Source organism: Furipterus horrens, unplaced genomic scaffold (genome assembly GCF_987537825.1).
Source record: "Furipterus horrens unplaced genomic scaffold, mFurHor1.1.pri manual_scaffold_5, whole genome shotgun sequence".
NCBI classification, from domain to species: Eukaryota; Metazoa; Chordata; class Mammalia; order Chiroptera; family Furipteridae; genus Furipterus; species Furipterus horrens.
The window spans coordinates 95674711-95694885 of record NW_028327175.1 but is presented as its reverse complement, the minus strand read 5'-3'; the positions used below and the strand labels follow the sequence as shown (position 1 = coordinate 95694885).

The window sequence follows — 20175 nt, the reverse complement described above, 5'->3', positions numbered from 1 at the left end:
AGATTTTATTTATTTACTTTTAGAGAGACAGGAAAGAAGGAACAAAGAGAGGGGGAGAAACACTGATGTCAGAGAAACATTGATCAGCTGCCTCTCGCATGTCCCTAACTGGGGACCAGGCCTGCAACCCAGGCATGTGCCCTGACCAGGAGTCAAACCGGCCACCTTTCTGTTCACAGGCTGGCACTGAAGCCACTGAGTCACACTAGTCAGGACCACAAATTTGTGTTCTTTCAGGCTAGAACAGCTGTTGTTGCACCTTTTACAATTATTTCACATGTTTGGAGCAGTCTGCTGTGCCTGACCTTTGCCCAGCATTGTCTTCTTTTGCCTCCCTTCTGGGGCCTTTGTCCATTCCCCACCCTCCACCCCTTTAGTGAGAGGGACTTGTATTGCCTCAGTTTTAAAGTGACATGACCTGTAGGTAAATTAAGGTTTTTTTCTGTTGAAAGTCAAGGTGAGCTGATCAAGAATTATTGACAGGCAGTGCTTTCAAATTCAATGTGCTCCTGCTGGCCAGGAGCAGTGGCTGATGGAGGGGTGCTGATGCTTTCAGTTCCAGCTTGTTCAGGTTCCCTGAATAGCAGGATTGGCTAGACTCTGGGGGTTCTGAATCTCAACCCAGACCCTTACGTCCCCTTAGAAAAGGTTGGATTTCTTCAGAGCATTTGGATTTCATCAGATCATATTTCTTAAACTCTTAAAGGAAATCAGGAGCTTTTGGTAGTCACCTAGACTGGGTTCAGGGTGCGGTTGGGGGCAGGGCAGAGCTGCAGTACTCTGCCACTCACCTGCATTTTCCTAATTTGAGCACACCCAGTACACTGGGCACAAAGCAGAACAATAGTTAACTTTTCCCTATTCAGATGTCACACACTGGGTACATCTGTTGTCTTAACATAATTCCAGCAACAACCCCCGTGAGGGAGACAGTATTCTTCCTGCTTTATAAATGAATAAACTGAGGCACAGAGAGATTTCAAGATTCATGTGTGTGTGCGCATGTGTGTAAATGTGACTTAAGGAGAATGATGGGTAAACAATGATTGAAATTACTTCCCAGGACTCTGATTCTTACTTTCTGTGTTGTCCACTGCCCTGACAATCTCCCCTCCGAGGAGGGCCTAGGAGGGCTCAGGACTGAGGAGCAGGAAATGAGTTTCTGACTCTCAGCAGGTGGAGAGATAAGTGGCGAATCTGTATGTTCCCAAGCTGTGGTCCTCAAGTTGGTGTGTGGTTGCAACCCTGGGCTAGGGCCTCCCACTGCACGCCTTCCCCACTATAACACAAGGGGTCTTTTTCCCTTTTCCCCCTTTCCACTCCCCTGCTCACATTTTCTCTAGTCTTTGGAATTTAAACCCACCACAGGCAAGCTCTTTATCGCTCTTATTTAGCTGGTATGAATCTCAGTCCACAAAGCCAGGTGTAGAGAAAAATGATTTTCTACAGATGATCTTAAGTTCTCATGTCATGCTCCAAGTTGGCAGGAATGCACTGCAGTCATTCTTGGAGCATCCTGGGAGTCATGACAAGGTTATGTGGCATCATGCAGCACCCACATTATGGGGTCCTCAGTTATCCAGCTGACTATAGTGGCCTCTAGAGTGAAGTCTGTTGTCTCTCACATGGTCCTTTCAGATCTGGGTGCTGTCTGTTGGTTTTTGTGCCTCACTTATAGAATGATAGTTCGTTTTTTGCTGCTGGGATCTCCCCAACCCAGCCAGGCAGCCACCTCCCTAAGTCATTGCTCTATCTCCCTGGGACCTTGTCATCTCTTTGGGGCACTGCCACTAAGAGGCATGTGGGACCCCTGCTCTTCCCCCACTGCCAGAGGCATCTATTATTAGTCCCTGCTATTCTGAACCCCTTTTCCTTCTCCGAGATATTTTATTCTAATCTCTCTAAACTCCCTCTTATCAGTTAAGAATCTTTTAGTTATAAGCAACAGAAAATACAGCTCTGTGAACAAGAAGGGGCTACATAGCAGGCCTGACAAGCTCAGTAACCTAAAGTAACCACACAGGATGATCTGACCCAAATTCCTGCATGGTGGGTAGTCATGTCCCAGGCCTGTAGTTTTCTTGGTGAAAGGTTAATCTCTATTTTAAGAGAGCCCTGTCCATTTTCTTAGGGTAATGTACTCTTGTTGCCTGCATACCATCTCTATTTACTGTAAATGTTCAGTGTTAACTATCCTGTACTCACCGATGTAAAAGCAGTATCTCTTTTACTTTTTTCTTAATCCTCACCTGAGGATATGTTTTTTAATTGCTTTTAGAGAAGAAGGTGGACAGAAATGAGAGACATAGATAGACATTGATGTGAGAGAGAAACATTGATCTGTTGCCTCAGATATGCACCGTGACAGGGGATCGAATTTGCAACCTAGGCATGTGCCCTGACCCGTAATCGAAGCTGCAACCTTTTGGTGCATGGATGACGTTCCATCCAATTGAGTGACCCAGCCAGGGCAGGTTTACAGAAAAGTTGCAAAAATAGTGCAAAGAATTCTTGACTACTCTTAACTTAAAATTTGCAAATATTAACATTCTACTACATTTGCTTTATCATTTTCTCTGTCTATATATGTTTTAAAACATTTTTTTCTTGACATGAGAATAAGTTGCTGATATGGTGCTCATTTACCCCTAGGTACTTCTGTACTTATTTTCTAAAAATCAAGGACATTTTCTTACATAACCATAGTACAATAATCATTATCAGGAAATGAACTTTGAAAATATATAGTCTAATTATAGAGTTTATTCAAATTTTGTTACTAATGTCTTATAACAGGAGAAAAAAAATTTTTTTCCTGGTCCAAGATTGCATTTAACTATAACCACTTTTTACTTTCCTTTGATGTGGACTGGCTCCTTGGTCTTTTTTTGTCTTTCATGACCTTGGCATTTTTCAAAAAGTCATGCCATTTCTTTGTAGAGTGTCCCTTAGTTTGGATTTGTCTGATGTTTCTTCATGATAAATTTAGATTATTTATTTTTGGCGAGATATCACAGAAATGGTATTGTGTACTGAGAGCACCATGTCAAGGGGCAGGGGGCCTCACTTTCCCCCAATATTGGCGCTGTGAACTTAGATCACTTGGTTATGGTGCTGTCAGGCAGGTTCTCCGTTATGAAGTTCTGTTTTTCCCTATGTAATCAGTAAGTTTCTCATCAACCTTTTACTAAAAAGTTTTAACATTCATGATTCTTGTCTGAAACAGTTATTACTATGGTGGTTGCTGATTAGTGATTTTCTGTCTTTCATTTCTTCTACACTTATTAGTTGGCATTCTACTGTAAGAAAGAACTTTCTCTTTTTGCCCATGTATTTATTCACTTATGTATTTCTATTAGTATTGACTCATAGGTTATTCTTTTATCCTATGGGTTATACTCTATCACTAATGGTCTTTATATGTTCAGATTGTCCCAAATTTGACCTGTGGGACCCCTTCCCCATCTCCGTAGACTTCTATGTCCTTTGGTCATGTCCGCATCATTGTTTGAGCCCTTCCCTACTCTTTGACACAGCCAGGTGCCTCAGGTTCATTCACTACTTTTCCTGCCCCAGTTCTCGAGTCAGTTGTTTCTCTAAGGAGCCCTGGTTCCTTTTGATGAAGAATGGTTTAGAACAGCAGTTCTCAACCTGTGGGTCGCGACCCCTTTGGGGGTCAAATGACATTTTCACAGGGGTCGCCTAAGACCATCGGAAAACACATATATAATTACATATTGTTTTTGTGATTAATCACTGTGCTTTAATTGTGTTCAATTTGTAACAATGAAAATACATCCTGCACATCAGATATTTACATTACGATTCATAACAGTAGCGAATTTACAGTTATGAAGTAGCAATGAAAATAATTTTATGGTTGGGGGTCACCACAACATGAGGAACTGTATTAAAGGGTCACAGCATTAGGAAGTTTGAGAACCACTGGTTTAGAAACTTAAGATCTGGATGCTAAAGACTCCCTGTTCCTGGGCTATCATTACATCTAGGCCCTCTTAGCAGACAAAACTAGGAAATATACACATAAACATATACACATTTTTAGACATATCTTTATATACTAAAAACCCATTGTGCATATGGATACCTCCAATTTCAGTCCAACATCATAATGTTCATTTCTTGTGCTCTCTTTCCATATTTGTAACTCCTTTTGCAACAGTATGAAATCCAGCTCCCATGTATTCAGTTTTTTTAATTAAAAAAATTTTTACTTATTGATTTTTAGAGACAGTAAAGGACACAGAGAGAGAGAGAGAGAGAGAGAGAGAGAGAGAGAGAGACATTGATTTGTTGTTCTATGGTTGATTCCTATATGTGCCCTGACTGGGGACTGAACTCTCAACCTTGATGCATTAGGACAACGCTCCAACCAACTGACCCACCTAGCCAGGGATGTATTTATTTTTAATTTCCGAAGTAACACATGAACATCAGCTGTCTCGTTATAAAAGGACAGACAAAGCGATGTTCCCTTTAGATACCTACCACCCTAATCATATTCTAGACATTCTCTGGAGGAAGTCACTATTGTACATATCCTCCTGGATCATTTTCTGGAGAAACACATACTTTTTCTTTTATGTCAGTAATGGTTTCATAATGAGAATATAACAGTTTGTTTTATTTAATATGTTTTGGAAGTCTAACGTACCATTAATTTCATTAATTATTTTAACTACAGTATAGCATTCTATAATTTGGAATTGGAAGCATAAGCATCCAGTTTGGGGCTGAAACAAGCTGTGCTACAGTGAGCATGTCAATGGCCCCAGTGAGAAGCACATTCCAAGAGGAGAATCACTGGACCTGAGGACCTGGGTGGGGGGTTCTTTTTGTTTTTTGTTTTTTGTTTTTTTCCATAAGAAGACAGCTTTAAGAATATTTTTCTGATTAGGTAAATAACATATGCTCATTGTTCTTTTTTTAAAAAGCTATAAGTTGGAAAAAAAATAAAGTCTCACCCCTGAGGTAATAATTTTGTGATGATTCTTTTATGTATCATCTTATGCATATATATACATAAATATGCTTACATATCTAGAGCCATAGTACATATGCTATTGTATTTCAGATGCTTATTTATTTTGCAGTAACTTATGAATAGTAAACTTTACAAAACTTCAGTGTATAGCTTCATGAATTTTTATATAGATTAACTCCCCTGTAACTACCCTGTAAATACAAGGTCAAGATACTGCACGTTGTCCAGCATTCCAGAAGCTTCCCTTTTGTCTCCTACTCATGACCCTTGCCCCCAAATAACCACTATTCTGATATCTATCACCATAGATTGCTTTTGTCTATTGAAGTTAAACTATAAATGGTTGATGCTTTTCTATGTGTGGCTTCTCTCATTCAGCATTACATCTGTTGAGATTTATCCCTGTTATTTTGTGTAGCAGTAGTTCATTCTTTTTCATATCATAGCTACAGGTACTTAATAATTTTTTTGTTTATTTTTTATTCAGAATTTTTAGTAGTAACAGCTACATTTATTACAGCACATCCTCTGTGCTAGACACTGTTCTAAACGTTTTACAAATTCATCTTATTTAATCCTAACAATAACCCTGTTATTGTAATAACATGTCCATGATTCTTGATCAGGTCGAAGTAGTTCTCTATTATTCCTAGTTTACCCGGGATTTTCATCATGATGGATGTTGAATTTTGTCAGGTGCTATTTCTCCATCTATTAAGATGATCATATGGGTTTTTTAAAGCCTATCAATACAGTAAATTACATTGTGTTTGAATATTGAACCAACCTGTATTCCTGGAGTAAATTCCATTTGGTCATGATGTAGTATCCTTTTTTATATATTGATGGATTTAATTTGCTAATATTTTAGATGTTTGCATCCATGTTTATAGGGCATGTTCGTCTATAGTTTTTTTTGTACTGTCTTTGTCTGGTTTTTGTATCACGGTAACACAGGCCTCATGAAATGAGTTGGGTAATCTATATTCTGACAGATGGTGTATAGAGTTGGTATTTCTTCCTTAAATGTTTGATAGAATCTACCAGTGCTGTCTGCTTCTGGTATTCATTTTTGATGAAGGTTTTAACTTTATTTGGTTTCTTTTAGAGAACTCTTCAGGTTCTCTATTTTTCTTGGGTGAGCTCTGGTTGTGTCTATTAAAATTTGTCTGTTTCATCTAAGTTATCAAATGTTAGCATGATGTTCGTAATTTCCCATACTACAGTATTAATGTCTGTGGAATCTAATGATGTCCCCCTCTTTTATTCCCTTTATTGGCAATTTATGTCCTTTTTTTCCTTTTTTTTCCTTATCAGCTTGGCTAGAGGTTGATTCTATTTAAAGGCAATGCATGTATCAAGAGTTATATAAATTAAAATCTATTAGGAATTTAAAGAATATTTTTAGAGTGGAAAGCTTTTTGTTTAAAGATGCTTTTATTAATATTATTTAGGGAAGAAATCAAAATGTACTTCAGAAGCAGACACACATTTTAATTTAAGCTCCACCACTTACCACCTCACGCAAACCACTTAACACTTAAAGAAATCTGAGCATTGAGCTCATCATTTAGGAGGTAATAATAATTTCAGTGTGAGGTGGCTGAGACATTAACATACATACACCCAAGAAGTGCCAGGCTCAGTGCATGCTTATAGTGGGCATCCACTGCTACTCTCACTTATTGGAAACAAGACCGCTAAAACTGCCCATTTGTGGAGTATTTCCCCATTTTCCTGGAGCAGCTTACTCACTTCTCTATCCTCACGGCACTTTGATTTTCTTGCATTTCTCACATTTGACTGCAATGTTTTAGTGTTCCCTTGACCAGATTGTGAACTTTTGCACAGCAGGGCTCTGCTTTTCTCATCTTTTCTCCCTTATTTCCATATACAATATATTATGTGATCAAAAATATTTCACCCTGACTGGTGTGGTTAAGTTGGTTGGGCATCGTCCTGTGAAGCAAAAGGTCGTTGGTTCGATTCCCGGTCACAGCACATGCCTGGGTTGTGGATTCAGTCCCTGGTCAGCACATATGCGAGAGGGAACTGATAGATGTTTTTCTGTCACATCAGTGTTTCTCTCCCTCTCTTTCTCCATCACTTCCCCACTCTAAAAAAATAAATACTAAAAATATTTCAGTAAATGAAGAATAGGGAAGTAATTAAGTAAATAATGGTATATCAAATCAAGGGGCTATTGGACAGCAAAAGAAAATATAAAGGATCCTCTAGCAACATGAAAAAATGTTTTATAAAATAGAATACATTTTATTTGCTTTTGTATGAATGTATGTATGTGTATAATATATTTATATATGGAAAAACATGAAGGAAAATTCTAGAGAAAAACACCATGTGGGTGATCAACTTCTGGCCTGATTTTAAATCTTTTAATGTAAACATTTGAGCAGGGTGAGAGGAGGTTGGAGGTGGTAAGTCCCCTGTTTCTGAAGGCTGGAAGGGAGAGTCTGGAAATTCTGGCACAAATGGTTGTTGAGGTGCCTGAGTGGGGAGGCCCAGGAGTCCTGGCATTCCTGTTCCTCTCTGTCACTGTTTACAGATACCAAGTCCTCTCTCTTGGAGCCAGAAGGAACAGTCAAAGTACCATCAGGGACCAGCAGCTGTGTCCACGCAGACTGAATTGGGCTTTTTTTAAAAAAAAAAAATGTATTTATTGATTTTGAGAAAGAGAGAGAAACATCGATTTGTTGGTCCACTTATTCATGCATTCTTTGGTGGCTTCTTGTTTGTATTCCAACTGGGTATTAAAACCGCAACATGGGTGTATTGGGATGATGCTCTAACCAACTGACCTACCTGGCAGGACCTGGAGTTGGGTTTTAAAGACATAATTAGGACATGATGATGGTGTGTTTGGGGGAGTCAGAAGGCTCTTTACCCCATAAGAAGCTCCTTGTTAAAGATGAGCCACAGCTCTGTGTGAAGCAGTCTGTTCTTGGGACCAATTTTTTAATTGAAAGAGTAGCAGTTCCCCCACTTCTGCCTTTTTCAGAGGTCTGTCCGAAGCCTCCCTGTTTTTCTTTTTTTTCTCCTCTTTCCTGAGGCCTTCAGATATGCAGCGGGATCCCATATCACTGTGTGGGATGTCTGCCCTTGCTGAAGTGTGTGTGTGTGTGTGTGTGTTTCATTCCAGGAGTCAGTATTTAGGTATTAATTCAGGGCACAGCTTTGGGGTTTTTATCCAACATTGTCACCAATCAGCCAGTTCAGTTTAATCGCCATTAATTTGGTGCTTTGTGTCCCTGGCCCCCGGGATGGCAGGTACTTCCTCTCAGAGTCACCAGCCTTCTGTTGGCACATCTGCTAGGATAGGGCCATGCTTCACAGCAGCTCATTCTCTTTCCAGGCACCATTGTCAGGAAGTTCTTGCAGAGTGTATGCAACACTGCCCTCCATTACCAGGCCCCCCTTCAGTACTCTGGGGCCTCTCCTTTCGCTGTTTTCTGAGAACTCAAAGAAGGGATTAGCTGCCTCTGAATCTCCCTTTCCTGAGGATAGTAAACCTTTTCAGATCCTTTACTGTTTCTTGTTTTGGGAGCTGCTTCATCCTGGGGACTCTTTCTGATTGTGTTCCAGTTTGTCTTTGATGCTAAGTGTGGCCCATCTCTACCTCTGTTAATGAGCCCTTGCCCGGACCAGTGTGGCTCAGTTGGTTGGGCATCATCCTGTGAAGCAAAAGGTTGTGGGTTCAATTCCCAGTCAGGGCACATGCCTGGGATGTGGGTTCAGTCCCCAGTCGGGGTGTGTGTAAGAGGCAATTGATCAATATTTTTCTCCCTCTCTGAATACAAGTAAATAAAATCTTTAAAATATATGTATATATCAATGAGCCCTTAGTGTGAATTCACTTTAGGAGACTGTATGGGCATTGGCCCATCCCATTCTCAGTTCTGTAAAAGGGGGGGCACATCATTGTCTAAGCTGCAGGCTTGCTGCATGGACCATGGTGTGAACTGTAGCATGCCTTGCTTATGTATGTGTTTGAGGGTGGGGGTGGGCAAGGGTGTCTGATTGCTCTCTAGGGGTTCTTGTCAGTGTCGCCCCTTATACCTGCTGATGCCCTAGAGGCAGAAGCAGCCTTCAGAACTGGTCTACCCAGCCCCTGAGTAAACTAAGGCAAATCCTCAGCTTTATGTTTCTCTTTTCCTTATTTGTAGTCAAAATTAATTGAGGCAAAGGAGTGGTCTGGAGGATTAACCATGTTAACTTGTGTTAGAAAAACCCAGTCCCGCCCAGGCTGGTGTAGCTCAGTGGATTGAGTGCCAGTCTGCAAACCAAAAGGTCGTTGGTTTGATTCCACATCAAGAGCACATACCTAGGTTTCAGGCCAGGTCCCCCCAATTGATGTACCTTTCACACTATGGTGTTTCTCTCCCTCTTTTTCCCCTTCCCTTCCCCTCTCTCTAAATAAATAAATAAAATCTTTGAAAAGAAAAGAAAACCCCAGTCCTCCCTCCTGAGTCTCCTTTATTCTCACACTACTGCCACACTCACCACCCTTCATTCTCTGTGACACCAGTTGGGAATTCTATGGTTTAACTCAGTTCTGACACTATCTACCTGGAGAGATCATCAGATTCCAGAGGTTAAGGGCTCACTCCCACAAAACTGCCCCCATATCAGACGCCAATTCCAAGTCCAGGTTGCCACCTATGCTTCTGACCAATAGGCTATAAGTGGGGTTCCCAATGACCTCCTCTTCAGGTTCAACTAATTTGCTAGAGCAACTCACAGAACTCAGGAAAACAGTTACTTACATGACCAGTTTATTGGAGGATATGATAAAGGATACAGATGAACAGCTAGATGAAGAGTAGGTAGGGCGAGGTCTGGGAGAGTTTTTTTTTTTTACAATCATTTGAAAGAATTTTATTTAAGAATTTTGTAATTATTCTCAAAAATGAAATATTCTTCTAATAGAATTTTAAGGTATATTTTTATTGATTATGCTATTACAGTTCCAACTTTTCCCCCCTTTGCCCACCTCCACCTGGTACCCCCCTTCCCTCCAGGAATCTCCCCTTTAGTTCATGTCCATGGGTCGTGCATATAAGTTCTTTGGCTTTTCCATTTCCTTTACTATTCTTAGCATTACCCTGTCTATTTTGTACCTACCAATTATACTTCTTAGTTCCTGCATCTTTTCCCCCATTTTCCCCCTTCCCCCTCCCAGCTGATAGCCCTTCATATGATCTCCATATCTATGGTTCTGTTCCTTTTCTAGTTGTTTTCTTAGTTTGTTTTTGTTTTTTAGATTCAGTTGTTGATATTGTGAGTTTGTTGTCATTTTACTGTTCATAGTTTTGATCCTCTTTTTCTTAAATAAGTCCCCTTAACATTTCAAGTAATAATGGCTTGGTGATGATGAACCCTTTTAGCTTTATCTTGTCTGGGAAGTACTTTATCTGCCCTTCCACTCTAAATAATAGCTTTGCCTTTGCTGGACAGAGTAATCTTGGTTGTAGGTCCTTGCTTTTCATCACTTTGAATACTTCTTGCCAGTCCCTTCTTGCCTGCAAAGTTACTTTTCAGAAATCAGCTGATAGTCTTATGGGAACTCCTTTGTAGGTAGCTCTCTTCTCTTTCTGCCGTTAAAATTCTCTCTCTTTCTCTCTCTTTTAAATATGCTTTATTGATTATGCTGTTACAGTTGTCCCAATTTCTTTTTCCCTTTGTTCCCCTCCACCCATATTGTTCTTCTCAATATCTTCCTGTCTACTCCACTCCCTCCTACTATGCTTCTTAATTCCCGTACCATCTACCTCCCTTTCCCCACTTCCTCCTCCCTGCTGACCCCCCCCATAATGTTCCCTATACCTATAATTCTTTTCCCACTCTTGTTGCCTGCTTAGTTTGCCTTTGTTTCAATTCCCTAGCTTCTATCGTTGGTTGTTGTGATACAGTTTTCATTTTAATGTTCATAGTTTTGATCCTCTTTCTCCTAAACAAGTCCCTTTAACATTTCATATAACAGTGGTTTGGATCTAATGAACTCCTTCAGTTTTACTTTGTCCTGGAAGCACTTTCTCTGCCCTTCTATTCTGAATGACAGCTTTGCTGGATAGAGTAATCGTGGCTGTAGGTTGTTGCTTTTTATTACTTTGAATATTTCTTGCCAGTTCCTTCTTGCCTGCAGAGTTTCTTTTGAGAAATCAGCTGATAGTCTTATTGGGACCCCTTCGTATATAATTCTCTTCTTTGCTCTTGCTGCTTTTAAGATTCTCTCTTTATCCTTAATTTTTGACATTTTGATTATGATGTGTCTTGGTGTGGTTCTCCCTGGGTCCAGTTGTTTTGGAACTCTCTGTGCTCCCTGGACCTGTAAGTCTATTTCCTTCCCCAAGTTAGGGAAATTCTGCTTCATTATTTTTTCACATAATTTTTCCATTTCTAGTTCTTCTTCACCTTCTGGCAACCCTGTGATTCAGATGTTGGCCCGCTTATAGGTGTCCCATAGGTTTCTGAGCCTCTCCTCATTTTCCTCACTTTTTGTTTCCTCTTTCTGCACTGGTTGACTATTTGTTCCTTCCCTATGTTCCAATTTGTTGATTTGATCCCTGGTTTTCTTGCCCTCACCACTAGTTTCGTATGTGTTTTCATTCATTTTAGCAAGACTAGCCTTTATTCCTTCCCCATCTTGTTTAAGATCTACTGTTAGGTCTGTAAGCATTCATGTAACCAAAGCTCTGAACTGAGCCTCAGAAAGATTTTCTATCTGCTGCTTTATTAGATTAGTTATTTGCTGTCTGATCAGCTGCATTACCGGGATCTCTATCATGATCTGTGCCATCCTGACAGTTTTGTGTTTTCCTTTGCTTCCTGGGCGGGGCTGTCACACCTCCTATGCTATAGGGGGCAGAGCCCCATGCACTCGTAACAACCGGGCGACCCTTCTCACCACACTGTGGCACTTTGTGTGGGGGCGAGGGTCCGAGATATTCCTGCCATTCACTCTGCACTGAGAGACCAGGAGCCTCCTCTTCTGTCCCCACGCCCTCTGGTCCTCACAGTCTGAGGCAATGGAGTCTGCCTTCCCTGGCATTGGAATTGTGAGCTGATGGGTTAGGTCTGCAGCCGGGGGTGCTCCCCAGGCGCTTTTCGCCTCCCCTTAAACGCGGGTGTTTGTTCTTAATGCCGTCCCGCCGCCGTTGCCACAGCTGCCGCCGCCAGCACAGCTTGACCTCTCCGCCCCAGCGTCGGCCCTCCTACCCATCTGGACGTGCACCACTTGTTTGTAACTTCATATGTTGGACTTCTATGTAGCTTTATTTTCTGGAATTTCTGGTTATTTCTGGTTTTGTGGTAGTTGTAGTCCTTCTTAGTTGTGGAGGGAGATGGAGCATGTCAGTCTAGGCCTCCATGTTGGCCGGAAGTGCCTAAAATTCTCTCTTTATCTTTAGCCTTTGGCATTTTAATTATGTGTCTTGGTGTGGTTCTCTTTGGGTCCAACTTGTTTGGGACTCTCTGTGCTTCCTGGACTTTTATGTCTATTTCCTTCACCAAATTAGACGCAAGTTTTTATCATTATTTTTTCACATAAGTTTTCAATTTCTTGCTCTTCCTCTTCTCCTTCTGGCACCCCTATGATTTGGATGTTGGCACTTTTGGAGATGTCCCAGAGTCTTCTTAAACTCTCCTCATTATTTTATTTTATTTTTTGAATTCTTGTTTCTTCATTTTGTTCATTTTGTTTATTCTTCCTTATGTTCCAAATCATTGATTTGAATCCTGGTTCCTTCCCATCACTGTTGGTACCCTGTATATTTTTCTTTATTTTACTTTGTATAACCTTCACTTCTGCCTTTATTCTGTGGCCATACTCAATAATTTCTCTGAGAATCTTTGTTACCAGTGTTTTGAACTCTTCACCTGGTAGGTTGGCTATCTCCTTTTTGCTTAGTTCTTTCTATGGAGTTTCAATCTCTTCTTTTATTTGAGTCATACTTCTTTTATCTCCTCAACTTGACAGCCTCCCAGTGTTTGCCTCTGTGTCTTAGGTAGAGCTGCTGCACCTGTTATGTTGTAATGGGCGCAGCCATAGGTATTCCTCAGTGCAGGGTGACCCATTTTACCGCTTTGTGGTGCTGTATGTGGGGGAGGAGTCAGAGCGGGAACAATGCCACTTGCTTGGCACTTGCCCCATTTCCAGTCACTTTCACCCACTTCCCGTATGCGACTGGCGCCCCTCTAGCTGCTGCTCTGGTGATGGTTCCCAGGCTGGGTGGGTTTGCATATGTTCTAGAGCTGTGGGGACCCTCACAAGAATTTATGCAGTTTCTTCCGCCTCCCCAACCCCTATTGGTTTTCACACCTAGAAGCTATGAGGCTATATTTTCCTGGCACTGGAACCATGAGCTTCACAGCCTGGCCTGGGGCTTGGATCGCTCCCCAGGTGTCCCTCCTGGCTTTTATAATGTGGGACCACTCCTTCCGCCAGCTGGCTGCAGCCACTGACTTGCCACTGCTGCCACCATACTGCATCCTCTCCACCCCAGCTCCCCACCTTCGCCCCTCCTACCCAACTGAACAAACACTCTCCGTTTAAATCTTTAGTTGTCAGACTTCGATACAGTTCGATATTCTGGCAGCTCTGGTTTTTTTTTCTTTATTTTGAAGTAGTTGTAATCCTTCTGGTTGTGCGAGGAGGCAAAGCGTGCCTACGTATACTTCCATCTTGGCCGGAAGCTGGGAGAGCCTTGAGCATAAGAGCTTCTGTCTTTGTGGAGCTGGAGTATGTCACCTTCTAGTATGTGGACATGTTCACCAGCCTGGAAGGTGTCCAACCCTGTACTCTGGGATTTTATGGAGGCTTCCTTACATAGGCATCATCAATTATTAACTCCTGAGCCCCCTCCCCTCTCTGTAGAAGGGGGTGGGGCTGAAAATCCCAAGCTTCTAATCATGTCTTCTTCTATCTGGTGACCAGCTCCCATCCAGGAGACATCCAGGAGCCCACCCAGATTTGTCTCATTAGAACAAAAGATACTCCTGTCACTAGGGAAATTCCAAGGGAGCTCTGTGCCAGGACTAGTATGCAGAGACCAATATATATATATTTTCTATTAACTCACAGAACTCATGTGAAGTATCTTGTACCCATAAATTGCCCTGTGCTAACTTTTAATAGTGTTACTAAGTTATACCCACCAAAGGCCCTGGAGTACTTTGCCACAGGCGTAGAGAGGCTGTGGGTTCACCGGACTTGGTGTTCAGGTCAGGTGGCCAAGGACCCAGAGAGACTGATTGAAACAAGCCTGCATGACTCTTAGGACCAGGTGCAGTTCCAGTGGTCAGCCCCTGTGGGCTTTTGTCAGCTTGATTTGTGCTGAGTGATGCTGGCTATTCTCTCTGCTTCTCGCCAAGTCATGCTTTCACAGATCCAGCTTTCCTGGCTGCCTTCCTCTTTCACAATACTAGTCATGTGTCTCCAGATCACACTGGTAAGCCCTGTTATGTAGGGGAAAGGTTGTCAGCTAGGGGCATTTGCTGGTCTGCTGTGGAACATTGGCCTGAGTATGTTCTGGCCTAGACTGCCTTAGTCAAGGCTCTGTGAGTGTATTGATATGACGTGGTGCGAGCACCATTGTATAGGTGCATAGTTCTTTCTAATCATGTCACACCCTTGCCCTGTCGTCACCAGCTGCCCAGGACCCAAAGACCTTAGACACATAGAGGGCTCCTGGGCCTTTGCACACTGGTCTCAGTCTCATTTAAAAGGCTTTCTTACTCACCACCCTTACACCTGTACATACAAATGCATCCCATTGTACCACACTTGAGTTACAGCAGATTCTGTAGCTACTCGTCTTTCATGGCTTAGGCTTTGGTACATGCTGTTTGTGTCTAGAATTTCTCTTATCTCCTTTATATGACTGGTGGACCCTGGTTCTTTTTCATGATCCAGCTCATTCTTGGTGCAGCTTCTTTGACTGTTTTGGACCATCTTACCCTCTTTGTCCTCAGAGCTCTTATTTTTCTCCAAACCAGGCCTCCCCATGATATTGTAACTGTTGGGCTATGCCTATGAGTTGGCACCCTCTACCCTCCACCAATGTGGTGGCAGAGGATGCCTGATTACCGTGAGGATTTAAATAAGATTCAGGGTGTTAAATACCCAAAATGTTTAGGCTACAATAAAATCGCTCACCATACCAAGAACTAGGAAAATCTCAACTTAGATGGGAAGAGGCAATCAACAGATGCCAATATCAAGGTGGCACAGGTGTTGGAATCATACAAGGTATAAAGAAGAGCCAAACAGACATCTTAGAACTAAAACATATGATACTGAGAAAAAAAATCTCAATAGATGACTCCACAAAAGAATGGAGAAGGCAGAGCAAGATAGAACTGTAGAAATTAACCAATCTGAACAACAAACTAGACTGGTAAAACTGAACAGAGCCTCAGGAACTTGTGGGACTAATAAAACACATTTACGTTGTCATCGTCCCAGAAGGAGAGAAGAAAGAGAGCGGGGCTGAGAAAGTATTTGAAAAACTAATGGCTGAAAAATACTCAAATCTACAAATTCTAGAAGCTGAGAGAGTTCCAAACAGGATAAACCCAAAGAAATTCACACCGGCCACATCTCAGTTTGGTTGATAAATTTTGTGGGGACACTGGCTAGAGAGGGATCTGTTCCAGTTGCTCTTTTGAGCACCACTCTTTACCAGGCTGCCTTGGGGGAGGTACTTTTCCCTGCAGATCTCTCGGTCTTTGGAGAATGAGCTGTTAGGCAAGAGCAGTCTTTGTTTTCTTGAGCAGTTTTCCCTCTCCTTGAAGCCATTAAATCTTGGCAGAGGTTTGTGGACCTGAGCAGAGCCAGTTCCCACTGCAACTGGATGGTAGATGCCAGACCTTTTTCTGGGCTGCCTCAAGGTGACAGTGATTGTCTGCCACTGGGTGATTTGCATGTTGAAGGGCTAAGTTGCTTGCTTACTTCCTTCTTGCTGCATCAGGTGATGGGATGATGTCAATGCTGAGTTGATCAGTCTTGTTTACTGAGCAGAATTTGCATATGGTAAATGAAACTGCACATACTTCCTGGAAGCTCATTTTACACTCCAATATTGTAAACAGTTGGATGAGGAAAGGGTTCTTCTGTTCTCACCTCATCTGTTCTTTCAGAAGTTGTTGAAGATCCCGCCAGTGCCCCTGGCCTGAGAGGCCAGCAGTTTGTCCTCCTGCTTTGCAGAGGGGCACCAGGGCTGGAGGTGCTAACCTTGGCTGGAGCCATTAGTGAGAGTTGGCTAGCTGTTGAAATTCAGGAGGAATAGCATCTGTCTGTCTGTGCCCCTTTCTGTATGTACATTGTCTTTTACAATTACAATAAAAACTTATGTATAGACCTAATTTGTAATAAAAGATCAAGTCAGATCTGCTTTATTTGGGGTGATCTTTTGACACGTACTTTCTGTGCCTAATTTTACAGACGAGGACATCAAATCCTACTGCCAGTAAGGGATTTGCCCAGAGGCCCAGCCAGCTGGTGGCAAACCTGTGGCAATACTCTGGTCTAGTTAAGAAGTTCTCTTTCTATTTTCTCATGTCCATTTCTTGTTTCTTTTTCTTCTTTCTTCTTTTCTTCTTCCTCTTCTTCTTCTCCCTCCCCCTCCTCCTCCCCTCTCCTCCTCCTTTTCCTCCTCATTCTCCTCCTTCTCCTCCTCCCTCTCCTTCTTTTGCTGACAAATGTATTGTTTGACCCATGGGCTCTACACGTGGAAAGAAGAAATGACTCACAGGGAAGAAAGATTACACAGTGCTCCCAAAGTCTCCTTGGATTGTCTGTGCGCACCTCAGACAGTCTTGTGGTCACCCTGCCACACCTGAAATGGAGGACACTTGTCAGCAGGACATCCAAAATTTTCCTGTCAAAATATGTCACACAGCAGAGGAGAGTGACTTTATATCATATAGGGTCTTCGTTCCCAGGCTGCCAAGGCACCACAGCAAACTTCCAGAGGTGCCTAATTTTCCAGTACAGGGGAAGTTCACTTCAGTGTAAGCATGTCTGTACACGTTATTATTGTCTTGGGGTAGTTCAGTTTCAATGTTAGATCTTCTACATTTCTTCTGATGACTTTGTGTCTTTGCAAAGCTGGGTTTTTAGTGATCGTTTAGACCTAACTACTTCCCATTTGGAAATGTTAGGCATTGCTTTGGGCCTAGAATACTGCAAAAATTTTACGGAGATACCAGTGGCTCCGTGAACTGAGAGAGCTTGGGAGCCTCTGTCCCGTTGCCCAATGGGCACTCTGCCAGCCCAAATTTCATTTAAATCTACAGACTTCGAGTTACTGATTCCTGCAGATTTTACTTCCTGTGTCATAATGTGTTCATTGAGCACTGGATTATGTGCCAAGCAATTTGACAGGGAAGTTGACCCACGGGAGTGACAGTCGAGCCGAGGTCTGAAGACTGAGTAGGGTACAGCTAGAGGAAGAGTATTTCAGGCCCATGTAAAGGCTCTGGGGCAGGGATACAGAGATGCGGGCAGGGGAGATGGGTGGGTGTTTGTGTATGCTTCAGTGTGAAAAGAATGGTGTGAGATTGTAATAATGATCTCAGCTTCAGTGAGCCCCCTAGGCTCGCTGTTTCCTATTTGGTGCTGCTCTGTGTCCTAGCGTGGGAAATGTGGGGTCAAGATTTTTCCTCCCAGTTTGACTTCCTTCTTGCCAGCCTGCCAGCCCTTCCTTCCCACCATGTGCCAGATTCAGAAGTGCCCGTGAGCCTATTCCCTTGAGCTCAGAGCAGAGCAGGGGAGAAACACGTGTTCAGTGGGTCTTCCTACTCAAATGGGTACGGAACACAGCCCTCCCCTGGGAAGCTGGGACCCGCCCCCCTCTTTCTAGTTTTACTGCTTGGGCAAGCTGATTACCCTTTTGGATCCTCCAATTCTTCATTGCAGATCGGCCTCAGATAAATGATCGCCAGGTCTTTTCTACCACTCCTCTGCAGCTCTTGTCTATCAGAAGTTTCACACCTCGGAGTCAGAGCTGCTGGGACATTCTCAGTTCTGTTAAGACCCCAGTTCTGAATGCTGACAGTGTCCAGTGTGGTTGTGGGGGCTTCGGGGCTGGAGCCCCACCCCTGACTACTACAGGGTGTCAGTCACATTTCCAGTGGGTGTGCCCGGTTTTCACAGCAGTGCAGGAATTCATGGTATCCTAACTGAACTAAAACGGAGATGCCCGAGGTGTTGCAAGAAGCAGTAAGTGTAGGCTGTAGAGACAGAGCATGAGTGAAGAAGAGTGGACATAGCATCATAAACTGTATTCTAATGATGTATCTGAATTGTGGTTTTCAGATTATAAAACCACTCTGCAATCTGTATGCCACACTTTACCAAACCAGCTACTTTAGAATCATATGTTGTGTTTTTTTTTACAAGTTGGTACTAGGTGCTCATTATCTGCCAGGCTGTGAACAAAGTAAAGTCCCTGCCCTTGTTGGCTCACCCTGTAGTCAGGGAAATGGCTGGTGGAAAAAAATGTATAATGTTAGGTAGTGACCTGTCCCATGAGGGGCCAAGGGGATGGAGAGTGACCAGATATAATAATGAAGCAAAGTCTGTCTGAATAGTGATAGCTGATCGGAGACCTGAATGAAATGAGGGAGAGAACACTGGGCAACATGGTGACATGTGCAAAGGCCCTGAGGCATAATGAAGGCTTGTAGGCTTAGGAGTAGCAAAGAGGCCAGTGTGACTGGTGCAGTGTGAGGAAAGGGCAGAGTACTAAGAAACGTGGTGGTAGTGGTATCCAGGGGCCAGATCATATGGGGCTTATAGGCCAGGTAAGGACTTTAGATTTTGTACTAAGTATGAAGCCATTTAAAGGTTTTGATTAGGGAGGTGACATGATCTGACTTACTTTTTCAAAGGCTCCCTCTGGCTACCATGTGGAGAAGGGCCCGTTAGGGTCTGGGTGGCTTGAACCAAATGTTATTAAAAGAATGGGACTGTGTGCGTGCCAGTGTGCGGTCTCCCTGGCCCTCCAGCGCACCATCACTTAGAGACCACCTGCCAGAAATGAGCTTGCTTTTCTGAGTTGTGCAATCAACTTGCATATTTGTCAACAGCCTTTTAGCTTTGTGGGCATTAGTTCCCCTTTGGTAAAGGAAAGGGGCTGGGTGACCTGAGTTGGAACGGCAGTGGAACAGGAAGCCGACATCCATTGACTGCTCCCTTGTGAGGGGTGCCAGCTGGGGGCTTTCTGTGTCAGCACGTCAGCCCCGGTCAGAACCCCCAGCTGGTTCCAGCAGGGCTCAGTGTCTGCTGCCTCATGCTTTTGTGATTCTTCCAGAATCCATCCCAGCAGGTCCTCTCTCTCCTTGTGAGAGCTTGACAGGCTTGTGGGCATGACAGATGACATGACAAGGTTAGATAGGAAGACATGACTAACACTGAATAAATATTGTGTGTTTATAAGTTAATACTTAATTATAAACAGGTCTAGAGTTGAGTTTGTCCTTTCATGTAAGATATCAAAAGATAAATTGAGTTTATCTGAGGAACTCAGACATTAGAAAGCACTTCACGCTAAAGAGAAAGCAAAGAATGAAGTTTGAGTGTCCAGTGCCCATTGCCAACAAGTTGCAGGAGGGTCGGGCTGATGCCAGGAGCCCCCAGGTGCTAGGGAGTTCCAGTACTCAGGGCCGGCCCTGTGGTTTCCCAGAGGCAGCGACAGCTAGCGGAAGTCATATGTGAAGCAATCTCCTATTGCCTGAGTTGCTGAGATATGACAGGAATCCCTGACTGAGTCTGGGAGCCCTGATTGTGGTGAAAGCAACCCAGCTGATAAAGCATTGATTGCAAAATGGAAGAATGCAATTCCAGAGCTGAACCTAACCTCATTGATAGGTGGCAGAAGTAGGCTGCTGTGGTTTCAGGTACTTTTACTTTGGTCTTTGTTGACTCATCACATCTACCTACATGCCAGGTTTCAATGGTGGAAGGACCAGTTGAGCATCCTTCAAGGGAAGTAACTAGGTTGTTGTGCTGGGGAAGTCCCCAAGACCAACCTCTGGTTCAGTGATTCACCAGGACTCATAGAACTCACAACAGCTGTTTTAATCGAGTTCTGGTTTATTATAGTGGAAGGGTACAGACTAAAATAAGCAAAGGGAAAAGGCTTCATAGG

General features: G+C 42.9%; 1 protein-coding gene across 1 annotated transcript in view; it reads left to right on the top strand.

Moving 5' to 3' along the window:
• The window catches only part of POR (cytochrome p450 oxidoreductase), a 69031-nt gene that overhangs the window by 11268 nt on the left and 37588 nt on the right, over window positions 1-20175 (top strand). The gene's annotated exons all lie outside the window — the stretch shown is intronic.